The following is a 24,948-nucleotide window of genomic DNA, read 5'->3' as shown; positions in this document are numbered from 1 at the left end:
AGTGAGTTGAGCATGCAATTAAAAAACAAAACAAAATCTAGAAAAGAAACAAAAAAACCCAATTGAGCACCAATTTGGAAAATCAAAGATGAGATTAATAAGATTGAAAGTTAAAAAAAAAAAAACAATAACCAAAAATACCAACAACTATTGAGCTAATAAAGCTAGGAGATAGTTTTGTGGGGAAAGGTGGGGAGGGAACACAAGATAGATAAGCCATTGGTTAATTTGATTTAAAAACAAACAAATAAACAAAAGAAAACCAAACAACTAGGATCAAAAATGAAAAGAGTGAAATCACCACTAATAAATGAGAAGTTAAAACAATAATTAGGAAGTATTTCATCTAATTATCTGACAATAAATCTAAAAATCTGAGAGAAACTGATAAATATTTGTGAAAATATAAATTGCCTAGATTAATAGGTCAGGAAATAGAATGCCTAAATAACCCCATCTTATAAAAAAAAAAAAAAATTAAACAATCCACTAAAAAATTCCCTAGGGGAAAAATCCTCAAGGCAAAATGGGTTGATGAGTGAATTCTACCAAATATTAAAAAATAATTAATTCCAATACTATATAAATTGTTTGGAAACATAGGCAAAAAAGGAGTCCTGCCAGATTTCTTTTATGATATAAATATCATACTTAATACTTAAATCAGAAAAGCTAAAACAGAGAAGGAAAATTATAGACCAATTTTCCTAATAAATAGCAATGCAAAATTTTTGAACAAAACACTAGCAAGGCAATCATAGTAATATATCACAAAGATTATACACCATGAATAGATGGAATTTATACCAGGAGTGCAAGATTGATTCAATTTTAGGAAGACTATTAATATCATCAACTCCATCAATAAATAAAGCCAGAATAAATAATAATAAAAAAAAGACATACAACATTCCACATCTGTAGTACACCCTTCCCCCCACTAAAAAAATTTAGCAGAAAACTTTTTTTCTTCCTTTTATTCCTTATCTTGTCAAAAAGACAAGACAAGAAAAGAAAACTTCTTGAAACAAATATATACAGATAGCAAAACAAATTATTTTAGGAATTATTTACAAATATATGTAACAATGACCTTCACTGACTGTAAAGTCAAGTAGGAAGGATTTTTCCTCTTCTCTTAGGGATTCTCCAGGACTCATAAGAAGATTGGAGGGTTTAGGATCTCTGTAAATGACTCCAACCCACAACTAATGATGTTCCCTCAGTTGTGGGTAGTAAGAATGGTCCCCTGCATCCTGATTCCTTTTAGTTGCTAACAGGCTGATTTTTTTTTTTTTTTTTTTTTTTTTTTTTTACAAAAGAATATTTATTTCAGAAGGTATAATTACAAATACATAAACATTCTCCCAACATGTAGGAGGCATAATCCTCCCTGCTTGGTATACCCCAGTCTTTGTGGAGGGAAAAGGGATTAAATTCAATGATTAGTTCCCATAGAGCACAGTCTCAGTTCCAAGTCCAAAACTTGCCTCGGGTTTCAGTCTCAGGTACCAAAAATTCTCTGGAGTGTATCATGCTGGGCTGGCTGCACCATTCTGCTTACAATTTTGGTTCTATTATCACCGTGGTTCAAATTTCTGGGTCTCATGAGGACCATTTCTGGCACCTGAAACTGAGGAGGACAAACAAGACAGAATAGATACAAATACTTCCCTAGGACCAATTCTTGGAGCCTCAGTTAAAAAAAGAGATCAGTAGTAGCAAAGTCCTTTTCTTTCTCACTGCTGTCCTCATTATGGGTGAACTGGGATCATCATCCTCTGGACATAGCAATAAGAGTGGCCAGAAAAGAGATTGAAAAAGAGTTCTGCAGGACCAAGAGATCATTATATACTTCAATAACAGTATTATATGATGATCAATTCTGATGGATGTGGCCCTCTTCAACAATGAGATGAACCAAATCAATTCCAATAAAGCAGTAATGAATTGAACCAGCTACACTTACTGAAAGAACTCTGAGAGATGACTATGAACCACTACATAGAATTCCCAATCCCTCAATTTTTGTCTGCCTGCATTTTTGATTTCCTTCACAGGTTAACTGTACACTATTTTAAAGTCTGATTTTTTTTTTTTTTGTACAGCAAAATAACTGTATGGACATGTATACATATATTGTATTTAACTTATACTTTAACATATTTAACATGTAATGGTCAACCTGCCATCTGGGGAAAGGGGTGGGGGGAAGAAGGGGAAACAGTGGAACAAAAGGTTTTGCAATTGCCAATGCTGAAAAATTACCCATGCATATATCTTGTAAATAAAAAGTTATTAAAAAAAAGTGAAAGTAATTTAAGATTAAAAAAAAAAGAGTTCGGATGAAAAAGAGTAGTGGAAAAGGGAGAGAGGAAATGACTTAATTTTACCAGTTTTTATGAAGAAAGCAGTCAATCAAAGCAGGCTACCTTCACTCCATGTTAGGCAATCTGGATATGCTCCAAAGGCCCCTCAATGGCACCTACGTTTTAGGACAATTGAACATACTCAGAGAACCCCAGCTTACACACACATCTGCACACGTATGCATGTACACTTGAGTGTACATATAGATATGTGTACAAACACTAAGATGTACATACTTATATATATATATATATATATTCTCTTTATATTAATATACATAAATACATATAAATCCCCTAAGGCTTATATACATACACATATACGTATATATTGTACCTATATATTAATATACACTTTATACTTTCATATCGTTCTGTACTCTAAATCTATCATGTCTCAATAATGGATAGCATGCTTTATCATTGGTCCTTTGGAATCATCAGTAGTTGTTATATTGCTCATAGTTCAAAGCGGTTTGCCTTTATAGCCATTATTGTTATAATATAAATTGGTCTTCTGGTTCTATTCATTTCAACCTTTTTCAGTTTATAAAAGTCTTCAAAACTGTTCTTTTTGTTTTTAATGACATTGATGATATAGTACATCAATGTACTAGTGTAACTTTCTGGATAAAATAACTAAGTAGTCTTTTTTAGATAGGTATCTTTGAAGTTTTGGAGTTTTATGTCTTTAAAATGCCACAGTAATCTCTCTCTCTCTCTCTCTGGCAATTGGGGTTAAATGACTTGTCGAGGGTCACACAGCTAGGAAGGGTTAAGTGTCTGAAGCCAGATTTAAACTCAGGTTACAGGGCTGGTACTCTATCCACTGTGCTACTTAGCTGCCCCAATTGCCCCAATGTCTGGTTTCTTAGGCTGTTTGAGTTGGAAGATACTTTAGAGATCATCTAACTTAACTGCTCATTTTAATGATAAGAAATTAGTGATTTGCTTAAGATCTCATAGCTAGTTAGTGATGAACTGGGATTTAAATTCAGGTCTTCTCTCTCCAAATTCAGTGTACTTTCCATTGTAATTAACCATTCTGTCTCCATTTGGCTCCAGCCATACTGTAATTCCGCAATTCCTTAGAAATTTAGATCTTAAGACTAGTGGCTAGAACCAGTTTTAGGCAAACTTGTGGAACAAGTAACAAATAATCCTTGGTACCCTCTTTGCCTCCTTCCTGTGCCCTTTCATGTCCTTTCTTTTATCCCCTTGTTCTTTCCCCTTTAGACATTCCACACTATTTCTGTTATATTCCCCTGTGTCCATCATGATTTTCAGTTCCTGCTCTCCTTTGTCCTCATTGCCCAGAGAGTTTTCTGTAGGGAGAAGCTCTGGAAAAGCCATCAATACAAGTGAGTTCTGGAGAGGCTGGGATGTCCATACCTATGCTGGCCAGGCCTCTATGTCTCTAGTCACTTTCTGGCCATTGACACAGAAATGAAGCCTTAGGGAGTTTGTCTCCTGAATTCCTAAGCCAATGATCCCTTCCACTCCCCAGCTGCTTCCTGTCCTGCTTACCCCAAAGAGCTCAGTCTCCAGGCTATAGTTTAAGTTGTCACTCACCTCTGGATAATTTGAGTAAGATTGTTGGGCTATTAAAAAGAGCAAGTTGACAAAGCTGTTCTCCCCAGATGCCTTTTCCAACTCTAACTGAAGGGATTTCCTCCTTTAACAACCCATTAAAGCCCACTTGGGAAAAACCTTGTTATTTCTTCCACCAGGAGTTCATTCCTGCAGCTCTAAGCCTTCACAGCTAAGATGTCCTTTGCAACCTTAGGGGGAAAAAAAAACCCTGCCCTTCTGTGACTAGAAATTAAAAAACAACAATAACAACAAAACTGTAACCAGGCCAATTCAATTCAGTTCAAAGGTTCACATAAGTTTGGAGCAAAAAGGAATCTCAAAAATCAAGAATGCTTAATTTCTTTTGGCCTCTGGATATCATTGACAGTCTGATCACATCTATAGATCATTTCTTAGAATAATATTTTTAAATGTATGAAATAAAATGCATAGGATTAAGGAAACCAACTATAGAGTTATCTCTCCTACATTTCAATTATTACTATAATTTACTGTAAATTACTATAATTGAAATTACTGTAAGTGAGAAATTTAGGAGAATTTGGCTGAGCCCACAAACAACAGTGAAGGACGGTAGATAATACATAAAATGTTTAGAAACTTAGGCATGTGTAAAATATATGTATAGTATTATATAATATCAACATATTTTATTTTTAATACCATAAATATATACAATTTCTTTTATAAATTTAAAAATAACTAAAAAGTTAAAGTTTATATTTTAAAATTTTCTTTTTATACAATATTTTTACTTAACATTGACATACATATAGCCTATGACTAAATACTTAATCTGAATCAATAAGGTAGTGTACATACCCATAAAAATCAAATTTCTCTGTTATGAAGGGAGGGCCAAAATTTTTTACACAGATTTTTCATATCACAGGGGAGCTATAATCCTAACCCCTGCAATGTGGAAGGGAGAACCATATTGAAATTGTTGTCAAATTTTCAAACATAGAAATTAAAACCATTTCCAGTCATATGAAATAATGTTCTAAATCACTATTGATTAGAGAAATACAATTTAAGACAATTCTGAATACCACTTCACACCTCTCAAATTGATTAAGATGAGAGGAAAACATAATGATGAATGTTGGAGGGGATATGGAAAAACTATTAGAGTTGTGAACTGATCCAACCATTCTGGAGAGCAATTTGAAGATGTGCGTAAAGGGCTATCAAACTGTGCACAACCTTTGATCCATCAGTGTCTCTATTGGGTCTGTATCCCAGAGATCATAAAAAAGAGAAGGATCCACATGTGCAAAAATGTTTGTGGCAGCCCTTTTTGTAGTGGCTAGAAACTGGAAACTGAGGTGGATGCCCATCAATTGGAGAATGGCTGAATAAAATATATGAATGTTATGGGATATTATTGTTCTATAAAAAATGATCAGCAGGATGATTTCAGAGAGGCCTGCAGAGACTTACAGAAACTGATGCTAAGTGAAATGAGCAGAACTAGAATATCATTGTACACAGCAACAATAAGATTATGTGATAATCAACTGTGATAGACATGGCCCTTTTCAATAATAAGGTGATTCAGGCCATTTCTAATAGATTTGTGATGGAGCAAGCCATCTACACCCAGAGAGAGAACAACAGGGATCCAATCCAAATGTGGATCACAACATAATATTTTCACCTTTTTTGTTATTGTTTGCTTGCTTTTTTTTGTTTTTGATTTGATTTTTCTTGTATAGCATGATTAATGTGGAAATGTGTATAAAAGAACTGCACATGTTTAATATATATTAATATATATTGGATTATTTCCTGTTTGGGGTGGGGGTGGAGGGAAGAAAGGGAGAAAAATTTGGAACATGGATGAATGCAAAGATGAATGTTGAAGGCTATCTTTGCATGCATTTTGAACATAAAAAGCTAAAAAGCTATTATTTAAAAAAAGAAATTGTTTTTTAAAATAATCATTAATTATTCAAGTTAATGAAATATTGAAAAAAATTTAAGTTCACAATGTACTAATCTAATGAACTACCTTCTTTTACAGATAACGAAATAGAAGCTTAAAAAATTAAATGATCTTGTCCAATATTAATACATGTAGTAAGTATCAGAGGCAAAATTTGAACTTAGATCTTCTTGACCAGAGAGCTAGTATTCTATTTGGACACAACTGAAAAATGACTAAACAGCAAAAGTCCAAACTTCTTATTTTTATAAGGAATTAAAATCCAGAAATGCAAGGATTGTTGATTGTGAGCTGGACAATACCCCAGAAATCATCTTGTTCAATTTCCTCATTTAGATGCTCAAGGAAGTTGTGACTTTTTCTTAGGGTTACAAGATTAGTAAAACAGCAGGGTTGAAATTTGAACCTTAGTGTTCTGCTCTCCAATTGTACAATATACTTCCTCAAGAAGGTATAAAAAGAGAATATCTACATGGTAAAGAAGGAAATATGTAATCATTATTCTAGACTGTGTTAAATTTCCATCTATTATATATCCAAAACAGAGAACAACTGGTTTTCTTTTCTTTCTTTTTAAAAAAATTTATTTAAAACTTAAATGTAAAATAAGAAAATTAATATGTAACGTCTCTCTTGATTGAATCTTTTTTTTAAAGTTTGACTTTGTTTGCGATCAGTGATTACTAGCCCTATTTTTTTCTAATAAATTCTATTCCCAATCATTATTATTGTGTTTGTGTACATCTCTTGTTTTCTATCCCTACTAACTCTTCTATTTTAGTTTCTTCCTTAACTCACCTTGCTATTACTTAACCTCCTCCCATCCATGGATCCCTCCTTTACTTTGTCTTCTCACCCTTCCCCTTCCTCTATATCCTATTCCCATTAATCTACACACCTTATTCCACTTCCATTAACATAAACAGTCACCATATCCTATCCCTTTTCCTTCCTCTGTATACCTTTCCCATTAATCTACACACCTTGTCCCACTGCAGGAAATCTACACACCCTTCCATACCCCACCTTATTCTATTCATTTTCCCCTCATTTTCTTTATAGATTTTGGAGGGTGCTATATCCTTTATGATCTATCTATCTATTGTTCCCTATTTAACACATTCCTGAAGTTTTCAGAATTATCATCCCTTCTCCCTTCTCTAAGGTTTCTGTGCCTATTTTTCCTCTGCACCTTATTCATCTAGCATAATTACTATTTTTACTTTTTTTCTAGACATTTTTGCTTTTTAGAATCAGATCATGTTTCTTTTTCAGCTCCACTGTTTTCTTTTGGATTACCCATTTATAGATGTCAATTTTAGACATGTGGTTTACATTTCCATATAAAAAACATAAATGATTTGTCTTTATTGAGTCCCTTGAAATTTGTCTTTGATATTGGCTTGCATATGGTAAATTTTCTATTAAGTTCATGTTGAATTTAATATTATACTTAATTTTATGGGATATAATATTTTTGGTCTCAGACCTAATTCTTTTGATTGTTGATGCTTAATATTCCAGGACCTGGAATTTTTTTATAGCTACTGATAAATCTTGTACAATTCTAATTGTAGCTCTAGCATATTTGAATTGTTTTTTGTTTGTTTTTTTTTCTATAAAATTTAATATAAAATTATAAAATTATTATGCAATTTATTACTAAAATTGTTTTTTGATCCGAGGTTTTTAAAATTTAGCAACAATGTTTCTCTGTGTTTTCCTTGTAGGATCTCTTTGAGGTGGGGATGGGTAGACTTTTTTCTATTTCTGCTTTCTTCTCATGATGTTCTATCACTCCAGGACAATTTTATTTGATTATTTCTTGTATTATTGTGTTGATTCTTTTTTTGGGTCACAGCTTTCAGGTAGTCCAATTATTCTTATGTTTTCTTTTCTTGACTGTTCTCCAGATCTGTTGTTTTTCTTATGTTTCACATTCTCTTCTATGTTTTTCATTCTTTATATTTTGTTTTGTCATTTCTTGGTTTCTTTTATCTTCTCTGGCTTTTTGTTGTCCAATTCTAATTTTCAACGAATCATTTTCTTCTTTAAGACTCTGAATCTCCTTTTCTTGTTTTTCTTGGAAGTAACGACCACTCTAGCACCCAGGACACCCCAGAATCAGATGGAGTCAGGATAAGCAAAAGTCCTCAATCTTTATTCTCGGTCCCCAGATGCAAGATTCAACAGGATAGAAGCAGATTCTCCGCAACTGCCTTCTCCCTCGGCTACCACTGAGATTGTGTCCTTGGCTCATTTTACTCCACCCCCTAATCCCTCCTACAATTCTCTATACAACAATCATTGAGCCAGTACGGATAGTGGAAAGGACCATTTTCCAAGCATATGCCCATAGAGTATTGCCCAATCAATAGTTAGCCTCAAGTGCTCAGGGGTCCCAACCTCAGTGCATCAACCCAATAGTTTCAGCCATCTACACTTGGATAATTCTTATTTTTATTTTAGCTTTTCCCTCAATTTCTCTCATTTGATTTTTAAAATCTTTTTTGAGTTCTATAAATTCTTTTTGGACAGGTAGCTATTTAACATTACTCTTTGGGGTAGGAGAAGCTTTTTTATTTTTAAACTTTAGAATCTTCTTTTGACAATGAACCCAGATCTCCCTATTCCTGTGGTGATTTTCTATGGTTGAATTCTTTCTTCTTTACCTGCTCATTTTTAAAAACATGAGAACTTATTAGTGTAACCACTTTTAATCCTATGCCTCCGACTTTACTTCAGCTTTCCTCTCTGGCTTGGAATCCCAAACCAAGAACTTCACTCTCCTACAAGTGCCAGCTGCCAGCAGCATCCCTGCCCTACTGCTTATGCATTCAACTGATGTTCTGTTTTCTTCTCACCCATGACTATGTCTCAGCAGCAGAGATGAGCCTGGCATTTCTTATCAGCAGAGGTTCTCTCATTTTTTTCAGATTCAGACATCCAACCCATTGCTGTCCAGAGGTGAAAGTTCCTGTGGTTTTGGCTGAGGCTACCTCCAAACCCAGTTAGCCTAGGGCTCCCCATTTTACTGCAGAGCTAGCCTGGAGGTGTTTACACTTAACATGAATTAAACTATTTCTTTGGGTCTTTCAGGTTGTCCTGGGAAGACCCTTGTTCTGTCCTAAATCTTTTTTGTTTTCATTAGTCTATGTTCTCTCTGAGGCACAATTTTGTTTTGTTCATGGGAGAAATTGGAGAGCTTGGAATTCTCTAACCTATTCCACCATCTTCCAGAATCCTCAAGTAACAGTTTTTATAAAGTAGCCTGTTATCTCTATTGGCAACATTTTTTTTTCAGTCACATAGAGAAAATGTTAGACCCTGCTTTACTTTGGAGTTTCTCAGTAGGTTACTTTGAATATTTTTTTGTTTCCTCATCTGTGATAATACTATATGTCATTTTACTATGTTAGCTAGTCTTGGATGTCCTTGTATTAGGCTATATTTATAGCCTTATGATTTCATAAGATTAAAGCTGGAAGGGACTCAGACACCATCTCATTGGACAGATTAAAGAAATTGAGGATGAGAAAGATGGAATAACTGAGTAAGCATCAGAGGCAGAATTTGAATCCAGTGCTCTTCCCACTCTACCAATCTGCCCTCTAGTACAAACATCCCTGCTGTATCATATAAAAAAGAGAGATTTGCCATAAGATTCTTATATTCTTTCCATTGTAAAAAAATGTTCACAGTATCTTCTATGAGCTCAGAATGCCAAATGTCCAGTTACCTTGGCCATTCCTTTATGTTAAAACAAAAGAGGAGATGAGGACTCATTTAATCAGTGGCCCATGGACACCCAGGTTATTTATTTTAGATTATTTTTATGAACAAAGTCCTTTGTCATTGCTAGAGTCCAGATTGATTTCCCACACTTTGCTGGAGCAGTTAACAATTTCCACCACCTGTCATGGTGGAATATTCCCAGTGACCCTCTCCCTTTTTATCTGTGATAGTTTCAGATGCTCTGGAAAATTAATTTAGGAAACTTGGATTGGTTTGAAATCAGCAGTGGCTTCTGCCAAGACAATAGACTTGCCTGCCGGATTTTCACAGTGCCTCTGGCTAAAATGCTGAGGGCCTGGTGTATGTTAAGGATAGATAAAACAGTGATGATAAGATTGCAACAGAACAGGCTGAAAAGGAGCCAAAGAAATAGTTTGTAATTAAAAAAAAGATATTACTATGCTTCTTTTCAATAATAGGCACAGATACAGGAGACTCACTAACTATAGAAAACATGGCCAAATGTAATATTACCCTTCTAAAGTCTAGGATAAATAACTTGGGGGTAAGGATAACCAGTGGAAAAAGAAAAGGGCAGGGATATTTATTCACAACACTTTGAGCTGGAAACCTACTGTGCTATGTGGAGTATGTTTGAATCAACTATGTGGCATAATTATTTCAATCATTTTAGAATCACATAATTTTAGGATTGGGAGGGATCCCAATGGTCAACTTCTTCCAACCTTACCCTCTGCAGAACTTCTGTCAAGTATAAAACCAGCATTTGACTAAACATCTCCAAGATGGAAAAGCCACCAACCCTATTTCAGGAAAGAGGACTTGTTTTGGGATCCAAAATTCTTCCATGGGTAAGTCCTGGGTTTTGCAATCATTACTTTAGAACCAAGGCAGCAGGAGGGCAGCAGGGTGTACTTAAAAAATTAAAGTTAATAAGTATTCCTCTTTCTTTTTCTCTCATTCTTTTCTTTCATTCTTTCCTGCCTCCCTTTCTCCCTCCCTCCTTTCCTCCCCCTTCCCTTTCTTTCTTTTCTTCTTTCCTTTCTTTTTCTTTCTTCCTTCCTTTTTTCCTTCCTTCTTTTCTTTTTCTTTCTTTCTTTCTTTCTTTCTTTCTTTCTTTCTTTCTTTCTTTCTTTCTTTCTTTCTTTCTTTCAACTAAAATTAAATCAGGAATTTAAAACTGAATTTCTCTTCCCAGGATTGGTTTTCCTGATTCTAGTTTCTACTTATTTTTAATAGGTTTCCTTCAATCTCAATCATAATCTAGTCAATAATCTAGTCAAGTTTTGCATCCTGGGGTTTTAGCATCACGAACCTGTAAAACACCTGTGTTGAACCAGGGATCTCAAATTTCTTTCCACTAATAATGAGCATGTTGCTACACAGAACAACTTGGGGCAAAACTGAAAGACTGGGCAGAATTGAGAACCTTATCCTAATTTCTTGTTACCTCATTTAGGTGGTTCAGTGGATAGTGTGCTAGATCCAGATTCAGGAAGACTTCAGTTCAAATATGGCTTCAGACACCTCTGTCTTATGTGACTCAAACTTTGGTTTGCCTCAGTATCTCCAACTGCAAAGGATTGTTATGGGGATCAAATGAGATAGCATTTGCAAGTCACATAATCTAGAGTCTGTCTCATAGCAAGTGCTCTAAATGCTTGTTTCCTTTTCTTCTATATAACTGTTCTTATTCCATATTTCTGACAGCAACAAAATCAGTTATTTTTCTATAGTTAAATTTATATAACTTCTATTCATAGCTTTCTGTTTTGCCCTCTAGAATTAAGTAGAATGAATCTTTTTGAACAATGGAAAGTACACTGCTTCTGGAATCAGAAAACCTGGGTTCAAATACTACAAAATGGTAACCTATTTGTTTTTATTAACCTATTTATTGACTCTGTACTTACCAACATGACCTTTTCTTTTCAATTAAAAAAAAAAAGAAATTAAGGACTTAATAAATACCAATAACATATACCTTTCAGTATGTAAAGAAAAAACAAAAGTCAAAGAAATATGAGAAGTAAACTTCTATTATGGAATTTGGTTTTATTTTCCTACTGCATATATCTGTTTTGGGATATAATTAAAATTTAATAATGATGGTTCAACACTACTTTGCTTACCTTATCCCTTATGAATTTCCTTATGCTGCCTTCTCTTTATTTTTTAATAATTAATTGATGTTCTTTTCCTCCTTCCTTCCTATCATTACCAATATTCTATTTGATTGCCATAACTTTCATCCCCTCAAAAAAGAAAAAAAAATCCTTCTTTGGTTACAAATAAGCAGTCACACTGAGAAATTTTTTTATAGTATGTGAAAATATATGTTGCACACTGGACCTCTGGTTTGTAATCTCTCTCCCAAAAGATAGAAAGCATGACTCATCAATCCTCTAAAGTCATGGCTGGTCAGTGTGCTAATTATAGTTCATAAGTCTTTCAGTTATTTTCTTTACAATGTTTTCATTGTAACTGTTCTTCTAATTCTGTTTACAGAACTGTATCAGTTCATGTTAAGTCTTTTATGTTTCTCTGAATTTGTTGCTTTTATAATTTTTACAATGTAATAATATTCAATTACATTCATTTACAAATAGAGCCATTCTCTATTTGATGGGTATTCATTTTGTTTTAATTTTTTGCTACCACAAAAAATATGCTGCTATGGTATATGTTTGTGTAATATTGGTTGTTTCCTTTTTCTTAAATATCTATGAGGTTTAAGCCTAATAAAGGTATCACTGGGTTCAATCCAATCCAATTCAATAAACATTTATTAAGTTCAGTTAATTGGTACAATAGAGTTCCAGGCTTATAGTCAGAAATACTCATCTTCCTGAGTTAAAATCTGGTCTCAACTCTAGACAATTAGTAGCTGTATGATCCTGGGCAAATCTTACCTCAGCTTCTGATCTGTAAAATGAGCTGGAGAAGAAAATGGCAAACCATTCTAGTACTTTTGCCATGAAAACCCTAAATGGGGTCATGAAGGGTTAGATACAAGTTAAACTACTGAAGTGAAACAAAAAATGTATTAGGTACTGTGCTAATCACTGGGTATGCAATTAATAAAAAGAAATACAGTTTCTGTCCACTATTAACAAAGGCATTGGGAGGAGTTTGATACATCAGTTGTCAATCCTCAAATTTGAGGGTGGAGGAGGCTGATGAGCTTAATCTGGAAGGGCGTATTGTTCTACAGAGATGAAACTGAGGAGAAACCAGACAGGACAGCAGATATAAAACAGAGGGTCAAAGGATATGTTCAATTTAGTGACTTTGTGAATGGTTCCAAATTGCTTTCCAGTGGTCATACCATTTCATAACTCTGTCTTCTTTTTCAGTGTCTTTGTGTGAGACGGGTGCTAGACCCCCTTTCCCAAATTAATTAATCAGAGACATCTTCAGGTACAAAGAGAAAGCATTTATTTAGTCCCTGCAGGGAGAGGCCCAAGCACACCTGGGAGCCATCCCAGCTCCCACCATGTGCCCCTGGAACCTGATCAGCTTCCGGCTTGTCAGGATTTAAAAAGCAAAAGACCCAAGCCTTTTCACTGGATAGACTAAAAGGACATAACCATCCTTGACCAATGGTCACCAATGTTGTCTGCTTCCCACTGGTCACATCACTTCCTGTCACTTCCTATAACTTAGGGTCTGATCTTTTGGAAATCATGTGACTTTCAGGGTTCAAGGCTTGATCTTCCTGCTTTGGGAATAGGGTTCACATGACTTAGGCCTAGTCTCAAAAACTGAGAAAACTTCATTCAGTCCCATTCACCTTCTTCACCCCTGTAAGGGAGATCAGAGACTTACAGAATAGGACATGGGAATAAATGTGTCAACATGGAGGAAAAAGTGGGACATAGTTTGGAAAAATGTGGTAATGCCTGTAGAGACCAGACCCCACTATTAGGACCCAGTGGGGAAACCAAAGCAGTTTAGGAATAGAATAAAGACCTTGGATACTGGAAAATGGAATTAGTAAGGGGGGATAATATGATAGACTCAGTTAAAGTAGGTTGGGAAAACCATTCCTAATTTTTATTACCCTACATACCCCATTCCAAGTACTAATTTTTTTTGTCTTTGCTTATCAACAATTTGAAATTGCTTACCTAATAATATTCATATTGGGCCCCTAAGACAATGCCGGCCCAATCTCATGGTACTCTGAGTCCACACCCATTCACAACTCTTTATAACTCACCAACACCCACCAAGGTACTTTCTATGATGTTAAAGGATACCATTGATTAAAAGTAAAATAATTTAACAAAATAATAATGAGTGGCAGTAAAACATTTTCCTCATAAATCTGTGGGGAAATACTGCTCCATATACAACATTGTTTGGAGGAATGGACACATATAGGAATACATATAAAAAGGCATATCTCTCTCCGTGTGTCTCTGTCCCTCTCTGTGTGTGTCTCTCTCTTTCTCTATCTATTTAAATAGATACATCTGGTCTGGGGCATATATAGAAAAGCATATAAACAAGTAAAGCATGATTGGGGTCCACACATGGAGGCAACTCATACCTATTTTAGAGTCACTGATGTCTTCTGGTAATGTCAATAGCATCACTCCTCTATATGCTGGTTTCATATACTTGGAAATCTCTAACTTATGTCCCTGTGCATCTGGCTCCCTCTATGTAGATCTCAGAAAAGTTGGTAGTCTCCCAGACAATCTCCAAATATTCTTGGGTACTAATGTCTTCAAGTCTCTTCATTCCAAAACTCGTGTTCTCCAATGCAGATGAGTAATGGCAGAAAGGTGATGGAACACCCATTCCAGGGGGTCAGGTCATTGTCTCAATTCTATCTACTTGGATTTCTAGGCTTTTCTAGGCTTTCAATTGTGTATATACCAGCAAAGCCTTTTCAGAGTCTAAATTCCCCCAAAATTCTACTTTTACTTGTAAAAGCATTCTGTCCTATATTGCCTGCAAAATAATTAATCATTCATATAAATCTCTTTTTCATTCATTACCTAGTCAGGGGTGTTCCTCTTTGAGAATGAAAGATTATAACCGGCCAACCCAATTAGATAAACAAGATCTAAATTCTCTGCATCTGTCATATGAGACCAATGTAGCTGTGTTTAGGGAAACTCATCATCAGAATGTTGGATGATGAATTCTTTTGGCCCTAGCAACTCATGAACCATGGTTATGATCTGTGTTGACAGAGAATATAGTCACACTGATGAACTCACAGAACTTTGAATTACTGAAGAAGAAACAGGACAATCTCTTTCTCTCACCTCTCTCTGAAATATATAAAACAAATAGCTCATGCTATCTTTGCTGGCTATCTGCCTTGTTTCACTTGGGTATCATGCTGTAGCCTCTCCCTTCATTACTTCACTGGGTAGAATTAATTCTTTAGTCAACAAGGCTTTCATTGAGCATCCCCAGGAGCTGAACAAGGAGCTAGGTATTTGAACAGAAGGATGTCTGAAAGTTTGCAATGGCCTAAGGTTCATCTATGAAACTAGAGACAATGCTGCTAACTGGCTTCATTGGCTAGGGAAGATGCTATCAGAGTTTCTGTTAGTACTGTTTTTGTTTTGAAGCCTCCATTCATAATCATTCATTAATCATTTTTCATAACTTGATACCATTGCTTCCTTCTGATTATTTTGTCTGCTTTCCTTGATGCTTCTTAGATATTATCCCTTCACCTGGAATGGGGTTCCTTCCTCATATGGATTGGACTAAATGGCTATTGGAATGCTCTTCCTCCTCATCTCCACTTCCTATCTTTTTTGTCTTCTTTCAAATCCCAGATGATACCTCATATCCAAGAAGCCTTTTCAATTCTCCTTATAATGCTAATAGCTTCCTTCTGTTAATATCTTCAATTAATCCTATATACATCTTGTGTAGACATATATAGTTTGTGTATTGTGTCCTCCATGAAAGTGAGCTCTGAGGGAACAGAAACTCCGCTTCCTTCTCCTCCTCATCTTCATTTCCCTCATTCTCCTTGTCTTCCTCCTCCTTCTCCTCCTTCTCCTCGTTTTCCTCCTCTTTTTTCTCCTTCTCTTCTTCCTTTTGCTCCTCCTCCTCCTTCTTTTTTCTTTCTTTGTATCATTACAATTTAACACAGTGCCTGGCACAGCATTAGGACTTAATAAATGTACTTATTTTCTGACTAACTAATTTACTAGATGACTGACTGTCTAATATTTCCTGACAAGAATTCTATGCAATTTTCAATATTCTTTCTTTGGATTTAGGCTTTAGATGAGAACTTCTAGGAAATAAGGGTTTCCTTATCTATAGGATGAGTTTGGACTAATGTTGTCTCTAAGGCTTCTTCTAATCATTAAGGTCTGTAATTTTATGAAGCTTGAATAGGTTAATTTAGGAGGAGAACATATTCTCTAAGAGTCAAATTGTGGTTATCCTGGAAAATGCTAATAATTTAAAGGGAAAGAAAGACATACCAGAAGCAATTTGATTAATTATCACTCTGTAAAGAATAAAAGAATCTGGTAGCATTTAAGGCCATTTGAAGGATGTGTGTGTGTGTGTGTGTGTGTGTGTGTGTGTGTGTGTTGGGGGATGAATGAGAAAGGTTGCTGTAGCATTGATAGGTTCCAGTAGAGCCCCTTAAGTATAACATCTTCTGGAAGATAGATCTCAACTAACTTCCCTTCTTGAATAGGGATCAACACTTGTAGGTGGTAGATGACACGGAGCCAACTCTGTCTATTTCCCCTTGCCTTTCCAACACAAGGAAATGTTGATTTTCCAGATTCATAGAATCATAGCCTAGACAGATTTAGAAGGTATCATAAGTCACCTAGTCTATGCCTCTTGCTTTACAGAAAAGGAAATTTAGTTCCATAGAAATTGTTACTTTTTTTTTTAAAGCATCTTAATTCTGACTTATTCATGCTGCCTATCCTTGGGCTCCTGAGGGAAAAAAACAAAACAAAACATATATTCTTCTTTTCATTAGGGCATGGAGGGTTAAAAACATCTTTTACTTACTTCCCTCTTTATGAAATGCAAAAGTATTCAGGATATGTAAATATTGGGGACCCCCTCCCATTCCCTGATGCATCCATTATGAAAGTTGAATACTTTGAGTTAAGATCTTCTAGGCTCAGGGGATAGCTTTTTAATTGGAAATAACCACACCTATAACAGATTCTCCTTTCCCTGCTCCCCCTCCCCTACTCCCTTACCTCCTAAGGCATTTTTGCTTTTGGCGTATTTAATAAGAGATAGTTTATGTATAGAACTTCTCTTTACATCTCAGCTATGATGTAAGCTCTAATAGCAGGGACTCTTTATTAATTACTTTCTTGAATGTAGGCAGAGATTATTGTGCAACAAAAATAATGAAAATGCAAGTAAGTAACAATGAGGGAGTCCTGGGAGAAGCAGCTTAGGTCATTCTCTCAAAGGTGTGTCCCTTGTCCTGGTTCACCTTTATGAAGAAAATACTTCCACCCTCAAATAAATGCAGAACTTCCCAAAAAGTCTTAATGCATTTTAAAGTTTTCATAATTTAAAAGTGTAAATGTTTCAAATATGAATTGAATAGCTTAATTATTAATTATTAAATTGAAAGCTTATTTAATTAAAAAAAACCAGTTAATTTTGTGGATTTCAAATAATTTAAAATATTAATTTAAATTAAACTAGAATTGTTATTATGCATTGTATGTGTGGTAATTTCTTCATGGCACTTTCTCAGACTGATGGGATCAATAGAGAAAATTCTTTATCTTGGCCAGCTCATTCACCTGATCTGTATTTATTAGACTATCTTGAAAGGACACATCAAAATTCTCAAATATGGATCAAAACCTTGTTCATTGGATGATTGTAAGGTTAGAATTCTAAATGCAATCCATTTGGTCACTAAATAAGTTAATGAAACTTTCTTTAAAGTTTGAAAATTAGATGATGACCAGTTCTGATGGATCAGGCCATCCTCAGCAACGAGATCAACCAAATCATTTCTAATGGAGCAGTAATGAACTGAGCTAGCTATGCCCAGAAAAATAACTCTGGGAGATGACTAAAAACCATTACATTAAATTCCCAATCCCTATATTTATGCACACATGCATTTTTGATTTCCTTCACAAGCTAATTGTACAATAATTCAGAGTCTGATTCTTTTTGTACAGCAAAATAATGTTTTGGTCATGTATACTTATTGTGTATCTACGTTATATTTTAATATATTTAACATCTACTGGTCATCCTGCCATCTAGGGGAGGGGGTGGGGGGGGGTAAGAGGTGAAAAATTGGAACAAGAGGTTTGGCAATTGTTAATGCTATAAAGTTACCCATGTATAAATCCTGTAAATAAAAGGCTATTAAATAAAAAAAAAAAATAAAGTTTGAAAATTCATTGAATATAACAAAAATTTTAAAGTATTAATTAATCTTTTTTTTTTTTTGGTAAGTTTATAGCATTTATACTTCTGGGGTTTTTAAAACTAAACTAAGAATTTTGAGATGTACTCTATTTGGTCAAATCTCAAAATGCAGAATTTAAGAGTTGAAAGGGACCTCAATGGCCATTTAATCCAATCTATATGAGGAAGGAACCCCTTCTATAGCATACTGGAGGAATGATCAATTAGCCTCTACTTCAGATAAAAGATTTAAGAATAAAAATCTTATAAAATAACTCATATACAATTTCACCTTTTTTGAAATAAGGCAAGAATTCAGTGCTAGTCTTTTATAGTTATAGCAGATTCATGACTTTTGTTTCCCTTTATAATTATTATCTCAGAGAAAGATGATGGATATAGGCCAGAGATATCTAAAAATGGCCAACCTTTGATCGGTCTGGTTCTAATTGGAAGTCAAAGATGAGGGTATCTCACTGAGGCAAGTAGAGAGCAATCCAGGGTTTTAAGGGAAAGTAGGGTTCATCTGAACTTCCACTGCCCTGGTAGATATACTAGGGACTGAGAAAGACTCCATGCCTGTCTTAATCTACACTTGCCCCTGATGCTCAGTGACATAGAGCATACCTGTGGGCCAGCAGAGCCACTTGGCATTATAGTCAGCTTGTGGATGCTTCTTCATATGAAAGTGAGAATGGGAAACGAAGCTGAGTGGTGTGTGTATCCCTTAGCAAAAAAGACAGTTTTGCACCTTCTTATGTCACCTGGCTTTATTGTAGCAAAAAATGCCAATATTGGTGAATTCGTTTCTTCCATAATTGATTCAGTGGTTGAAGCAATGTGGTACATTGGAACATCTATTAATTCAGAAAATTCAAACTTGACCTTGGGCTCTTCTTTTTTCCATGAACTTGGTTCCTGTGTCATGGGTTCTTCCTCTTTAAAATTAAGGGCTTTGATTAGATGACCCTTAGGTCATCTTTCAGCACTAAATCTCTAAAAAAAACAGCTAAATAATGATAGACCCAGAGTCAGGAAAACTTGAGTTCTAAGGCACTCTTAGATACTTACTAGATTTACTAACCTGGGCACTTAGCCTCTTTCTGCTTCAATTTCCTCATTTGTAAAATAAGGATAATGATAGTATCTATTTCCCAAGATTGTTGTGAAAATAAAAAGAAAACAAAGTGAAATACTTTGCAAACCTTAAGGTGCTATAGCCTCATAATCCATATTTGGTCATTGGGAAATAATTGAATATTTGGAGTAACAATAATTATGCTAATATTTAATCTTAATGGTTGTGTGATTCTTAGCACCCTCTTCCTTTTCTACAATTCCACACTAGTACTACAGAAGCAAGAAGCAAAAATATTACACAAGTTTTTTTTTTTTTTTAATTCAAATTTTTATCTGATTCATGCGTTGATTTGGCTAAAATTAATTATCACCTAGTAACCAACTTTCTGGAGATAGTTTTCCCGGCACTGATCAAGGAGGGTCCCTAGTAGACCATATTTGCAGCTCTTTTCAGCTAACTATAGTCCACCAAAAAAAATAATAATAAGATGACTAGATGGTGGTATAGATAAAAGTATGGGGCCTGGAGTCAGGAAGACCCATAATCCTGAGTTCAAATCTGGCCTCAGATACTTACGAACTGTGTGACCCTTAACTTAATACTTAATACATTTGCCTCAGTGTCCTCATCTGTAAAATGAGCTAGACGAGGAAATAGCAAACCACTCCACTATCTTTGGTAAGAAAATCCCAAATGGGGTCACAAAGAATTGGACATAATGGAACCATAACAATATACACCACTATTGCGTGTGCTCCATTTATGTAGGGCCTGAAAATTCAGTGTCACTTCTGCATCATGATTACACACCAGAGTAGGAATTTGAGAATACATATGTTGCCAAAATAGATAATTTTGATTATATTAAACTGAAAAAGTTTTTGTACAAACAAAACTAATGCAGACAAGATTAGAAGGGAAATAATTAAAATTTTTTTAATTTTAAATTTAAATTTAAAATAAAATTAAAAAATTAAAAAAAAACATTTTTACATTCAAAAGTCCTAATAAAGGCTTCATTTCTAAAATATATAGAGAATTGTTTCAAATTTATAAAAATTCAAGCCATCCTCCAATTGACAAATGGTCCACCAATTTTCATTGGGGACAAATTGGGTCCACCACTACACACCTCTCAGATTGGCTAAGATGACAGGAAAAGATAATGAGAATACATATATTACAAAAGACCTCCATTTATAATGATTTCCAAAGAAGGGAAGTACAATGAGCAAATTTATCATCATTTAGCTTATACTTCTACTTTCAAAACTTATCATTTGTTTTCATGTTTAAGCTTTTTGTCCTGATTAAAAGAGTTAACACATGTGTCTCGAGAACCTCATTTGTTTGAAATAGAATACTTGTGAAATTTAAACATGTTTATATGTAACAGGAGTTGATGGAGCTGAGTAAAGTTTGTGCCAGAGATATAAAGAAATTGTGATTAACTGAAAAAATGACTTAGGGTTTCTCATCAGGCAAATAAAGAAGTTGATTTTAATATCTCTTCAAAACAACAAGAAACTTTTTTTTTTTTTAAATGGGATGCCTAGATGGCCATCTTGCTTTGCAGAGCTCATGGTGAAAAGATAGCACTAGGAAGTTCAGTGCAGTTTATGTTATAAGGGATGAAGTAAAAAAAAAATTCCTTGGAGATCTTGACATGATCTTCCAAATTAAATTGATATCACTATTTAATTTTTAGTAACAATAAGATTTATGTAATACTTCAATGTTTGTACAGTACTTTATACACATTATACCATTTGATCTTGAAATAATCCTGTGAAGTAGGTATTATTATTATTCCTACTTTTTTTTTTTTTTTTTTTAACAGATGGAGAAACTGGGGTTGACAGAAATTATATGATTTTTTTTTCAGGATTATGCAATTAATGCTTGAGGCAGTTGAATTCAGGTCCTCTTGACTCTCAATCCAGGGCTCTGTCTTCTTTGCCTTCCATCTGTTTTAGAAAGATGACAAAAATGACATTGGAAAATATCTTCTGGAGTCAAGAAACAAGAGGATTGAAAGGTTTGTAGGCTATTCCAAAGCCTCATGCATGTATGTAATAGGGGTCTGATGCTGAACTTCAGGTGGTCTTAGCTTGCCTCAGGACCTCATTTTTGTTGTCATTTCAGTTGTGTCCAATTTTTTATTACCTCATTTGGAGTTTTCTGAAGTGATTTGTCATTTACTTTTCCACTTTATTTTACAGTCGAGAAAACTGAGGCAACAGGGTTCAGTGACTTGGCCAGGGTCACACAGCTACTAAATGTCTGAAGCTAGATTTGAACTCAGCAAGATGAGTTTTCTTGATTCCAGGTCCCACACTCTATCCACTGTACCACTTAGCTGCCCAAATATTTACTCTAAATATCTATGCCCTCCCATAAGATCACCATAGGGTGCTCCATTATACCAGGGAGAAGCATTCTTAATTCACCTGACATGGGCATACATTCCATTTAGTTGATCCACTGACTACCTTCCTTCTAATCACAAACTTCTCTGATGTATCCTTTGCATCACTTCATTTTTCTTTATTTACAATTTGTCTCATCCTTCCTATCATATGACTCATTTGCCCTTTTGTGTATTTCTTAAGATCAATTTTTTTTGAAACATATTCCTTGACTTTCAGGCATGAACCATCATTAGAAGAATTTTGATAGGCAGGAGGCACACTTAGTTTAGTCTAGACTGAAGTCAAGAAGAATTGAATTTAAATCTGGCCTCAAGACATTATTTTTGTGATCCTGAACAAGTTACTTAATCTTTGTGTTTCTCAGTTTCTTTAAATAAAATGAGGATAACAATAGCACCCATTTTCCAGCATGGTTGTGAATGTCAAATGAAATAATATTTATATAGCTTAGCTTAGTGTCTAGCATGTAGTGAGAGCTTAATAATTGCTTATTCCTTCTCTCTCTCTCCCTTTCTTTTTTCTCCTCTCCCCTCTCCCTTTTCCTCTCCCTCTCTCTCTTTGTCTCTGTCTCTGTCTCTGTCTCTCTCTCATCCTTTTCTCTCCTCCGCTTAGTGTTAAAAGATAGCTCTTTGTTTCAGTGAAAAGACTGAGGTAATTAAAAAAACTTTGTAAATTTCATAAAGATAATCTGGCTAGCTCTATTCATTTTTTAATTGAATTGAATTCATAGTCTATTTACAGTGTTAGTCCAACACACTCATATACACACATGTCCACACACAAACACACACATACCAATCCATAAACTTGATAGGTTTTCTAGACATTTATATATAACAATCTGGACAAAGCATATTTTTCATACACTTGGTTTTTCCTATGTGGATGGTTGGACAAATAAGATTCCAAATCTCATTTAAGATGCTCTATAGTATGCCAGAGAATAATGCAATCAGCATGAAGTCATTTGTAACCAAGAGCATCTGGAAGACCTCCTCTTCTATAGGTCTCTTTGACTTGGACTCTGCACTTGAGCTCCATGAGAGAGCCTTCCAGAGTTTTTTTTTTTTTTTTCTTTTTTGCTTCTTTTGAAATCAATTTACAGAAAGCTATTGAACAGAGTTCTCTGTTGTTATGTTTTTTGAGATTACTATATATTTTTGACATATGAAAATGAAACACTTTGTTGGAAGGAAGACTTTAAATCACTGATCAGACTGAATCAAATACTTTTTCATAACCAGCAAGAAATAGACAAACTGTGATCTTGCATTTTTTACACCTCCTACTTAGTTATGGGATGACAAAAAATGTGCTCTACTGTGGAATATCTCTTAAAAAGCATTCTTTCTAATATCTTTCTCAAGGATTCCTTCTCATAAAAATGTTATAGATCTGGGAAAATAGGATTACATATTGAAAGTATTAATGTTTTATAGTTTGTTTGGGAAGTTGTAAACATCTGAAAATTTTTCCAATGCCTTTGATATCTTTCCCTTTTTCCAAATACTTGAAGAATCAATCCTTCAATGACCTCAAAAGTGTATTGCCTACATTATGAATTTCCCATGTGTGCCTGACTAAGTTCATTTGCTTTTCCCAACTGTGTTTTCTTCAGAGCCATTTTTATGTTCCCAAAAAGTATATCTGGGATTGTAATATTAAAGTCAAAATGTGGTGGCTCCATTGTTCTTGATGGGGAAAAAGTTTTTTGTAAAGATTTTTGAACATGAAATGCATTCAAATAATGAAACTGAATGTATCTCGATATGCAAACAAGTGGTGTCATGGATAGAGCACTACTCAAAGTCAGCAAGCCATGAGTTCAAATGTGGCCTCAGATACTTGCTGTTTCTGTTTGCCTCAGTTTCTTCATCTATAAAAATGGGGATAGGATTCACCATTACCTCCTAGGGTTGTTTTGAGGATAAAATAATATTTGAAAAGTATTTTGTGAACCACAAAGAGATAGCTATTATTTTGAAGAAACAAGAACGCACATTACTTGAGGTGTAGGTCCTGGGTTTTTTGTTTGTTTATTTTGTTTTGTCTTTTATTCTATCTCCAGGGCTTAGCAAAGTTCCTGGCACAAAGTTAGTACTAAATAAATGCCTGTTGCCTGCCTGCCTGACTCAAATGACTCTTTAGCTATTTAGTATACAGGGTCACTGTTTTTTCAGTTACAATCCAACTCTTTTGAGGTTTTCTTGGCAAAGATATCGAAGTGGTATGCCATTTTCTCCTCTGGCTCACTTTACAGATCAGGAAACTGAGGCAAACAGGTGACTTGGCAAAGGTCACACAGCTAGTATTTGAAGCCACATTTGAACTCAAGAAAATGAGTCTTCCTGATGCCAGATCTGACACTCTATCCACTGTGCCATCTAGCTGTCCCAAAGCAATACATACTGCTCAGGTTATAAAATATAATTAGATGGACAATCTATTGAATTGACATATATACCAATTCAATGGGTTGTCCTATACACACACACACACAGATACACACACACACACACATATATATATATATCACTTAAATCAATTGTCCCATAAACATACACACAGACATATATGTATGTATATCAATTAAATGGGTTTTCATAATATATATATATATATATATATATAATATGTATATATGTATGTATATGTGTGGTGTACATATGTGTGTGTTAAATAGGCAATATAGAACCACTTGAACTGAGTTCCCAAAATTAATAGGGAGAAGAGATTATGCTGAATTACATTTGAATGAATGAATTGGGGGGGGGGGGATCATTTGTTATGTACTTACTATGTAAAAATCCTTTTCTAAGTGTTGGGAGTATAAATAGAAAAGCAAGATTCTTAAAGAGTTCACATTTTAACAGAGGAAGACAACATATATACAATGTACATTTGTACAATTTTATAACACTTCAAAAAATTTTTTATTTATTAAAGTTTTTATTTACAAAATATATGCATGGGTAATTTTTCAACATTGATCTTTGCAAAGTCATCTGTTCCAAATTATCCCCTCCTTCCCCCTACCCTCTCCCCTAGATGGCAAGTAGTCCAGTACATGTTAAATATGTCAAATGATTCCAGATTGTTTTTAGTTACAAACCCATCTTTTAAAAAAATTCCAGTGATGTTAAAAGGCTGTTAATTATGGAAAACTATGATTACAAGGGATCCAGAACGTGATGGAATGATGGATGATATATATAGAACTGCTGCTGGTTTTACGTGCTTGAAATGGATTTCAGAATCAAGGACTTAGAAAGGAAGTGATCTGGTCAGAGTGTGAGAATAAGGAAGAGTAGATAGAGAGTTGAACATTGCAAAGGGAGCCACAAAATATTAGAAGATGACAAG

General features: G+C 34.7%; 1 long non-coding RNA gene across 1 annotated transcript; it reads left to right on the top strand.

The window, feature by feature from the left end:
* The first annotated feature begins 10,136 nt into the window (after nucleotides 1-10,136).
* On the top strand, nucleotides 10,137-11,534 carry LOC116421264. Its single transcript, XR_004231566.1, has 3 exons — nucleotides 10,137-10,293; nucleotides 10,406-10,517; nucleotides 11,450-11,534. It is a non-coding gene; the product is annotated as an uncharacterized LOC116421264 (long non-coding RNA).
* The last annotated feature ends 13,414 nt before the right edge of the window (nucleotides 11,535-24,948 follow it).

Source organism: Sarcophilus harrisii, chromosome 1 (genome assembly GCF_902635505.1).
Source record: "Sarcophilus harrisii chromosome 1, mSarHar1.11, whole genome shotgun sequence".
NCBI classification, from domain to species: domain Eukaryota; kingdom Metazoa; phylum Chordata; class Mammalia; order Dasyuromorphia; family Dasyuridae; genus Sarcophilus; species Sarcophilus harrisii.
This window is presented reverse-complemented; position numbering and strand designations above follow the sequence as displayed.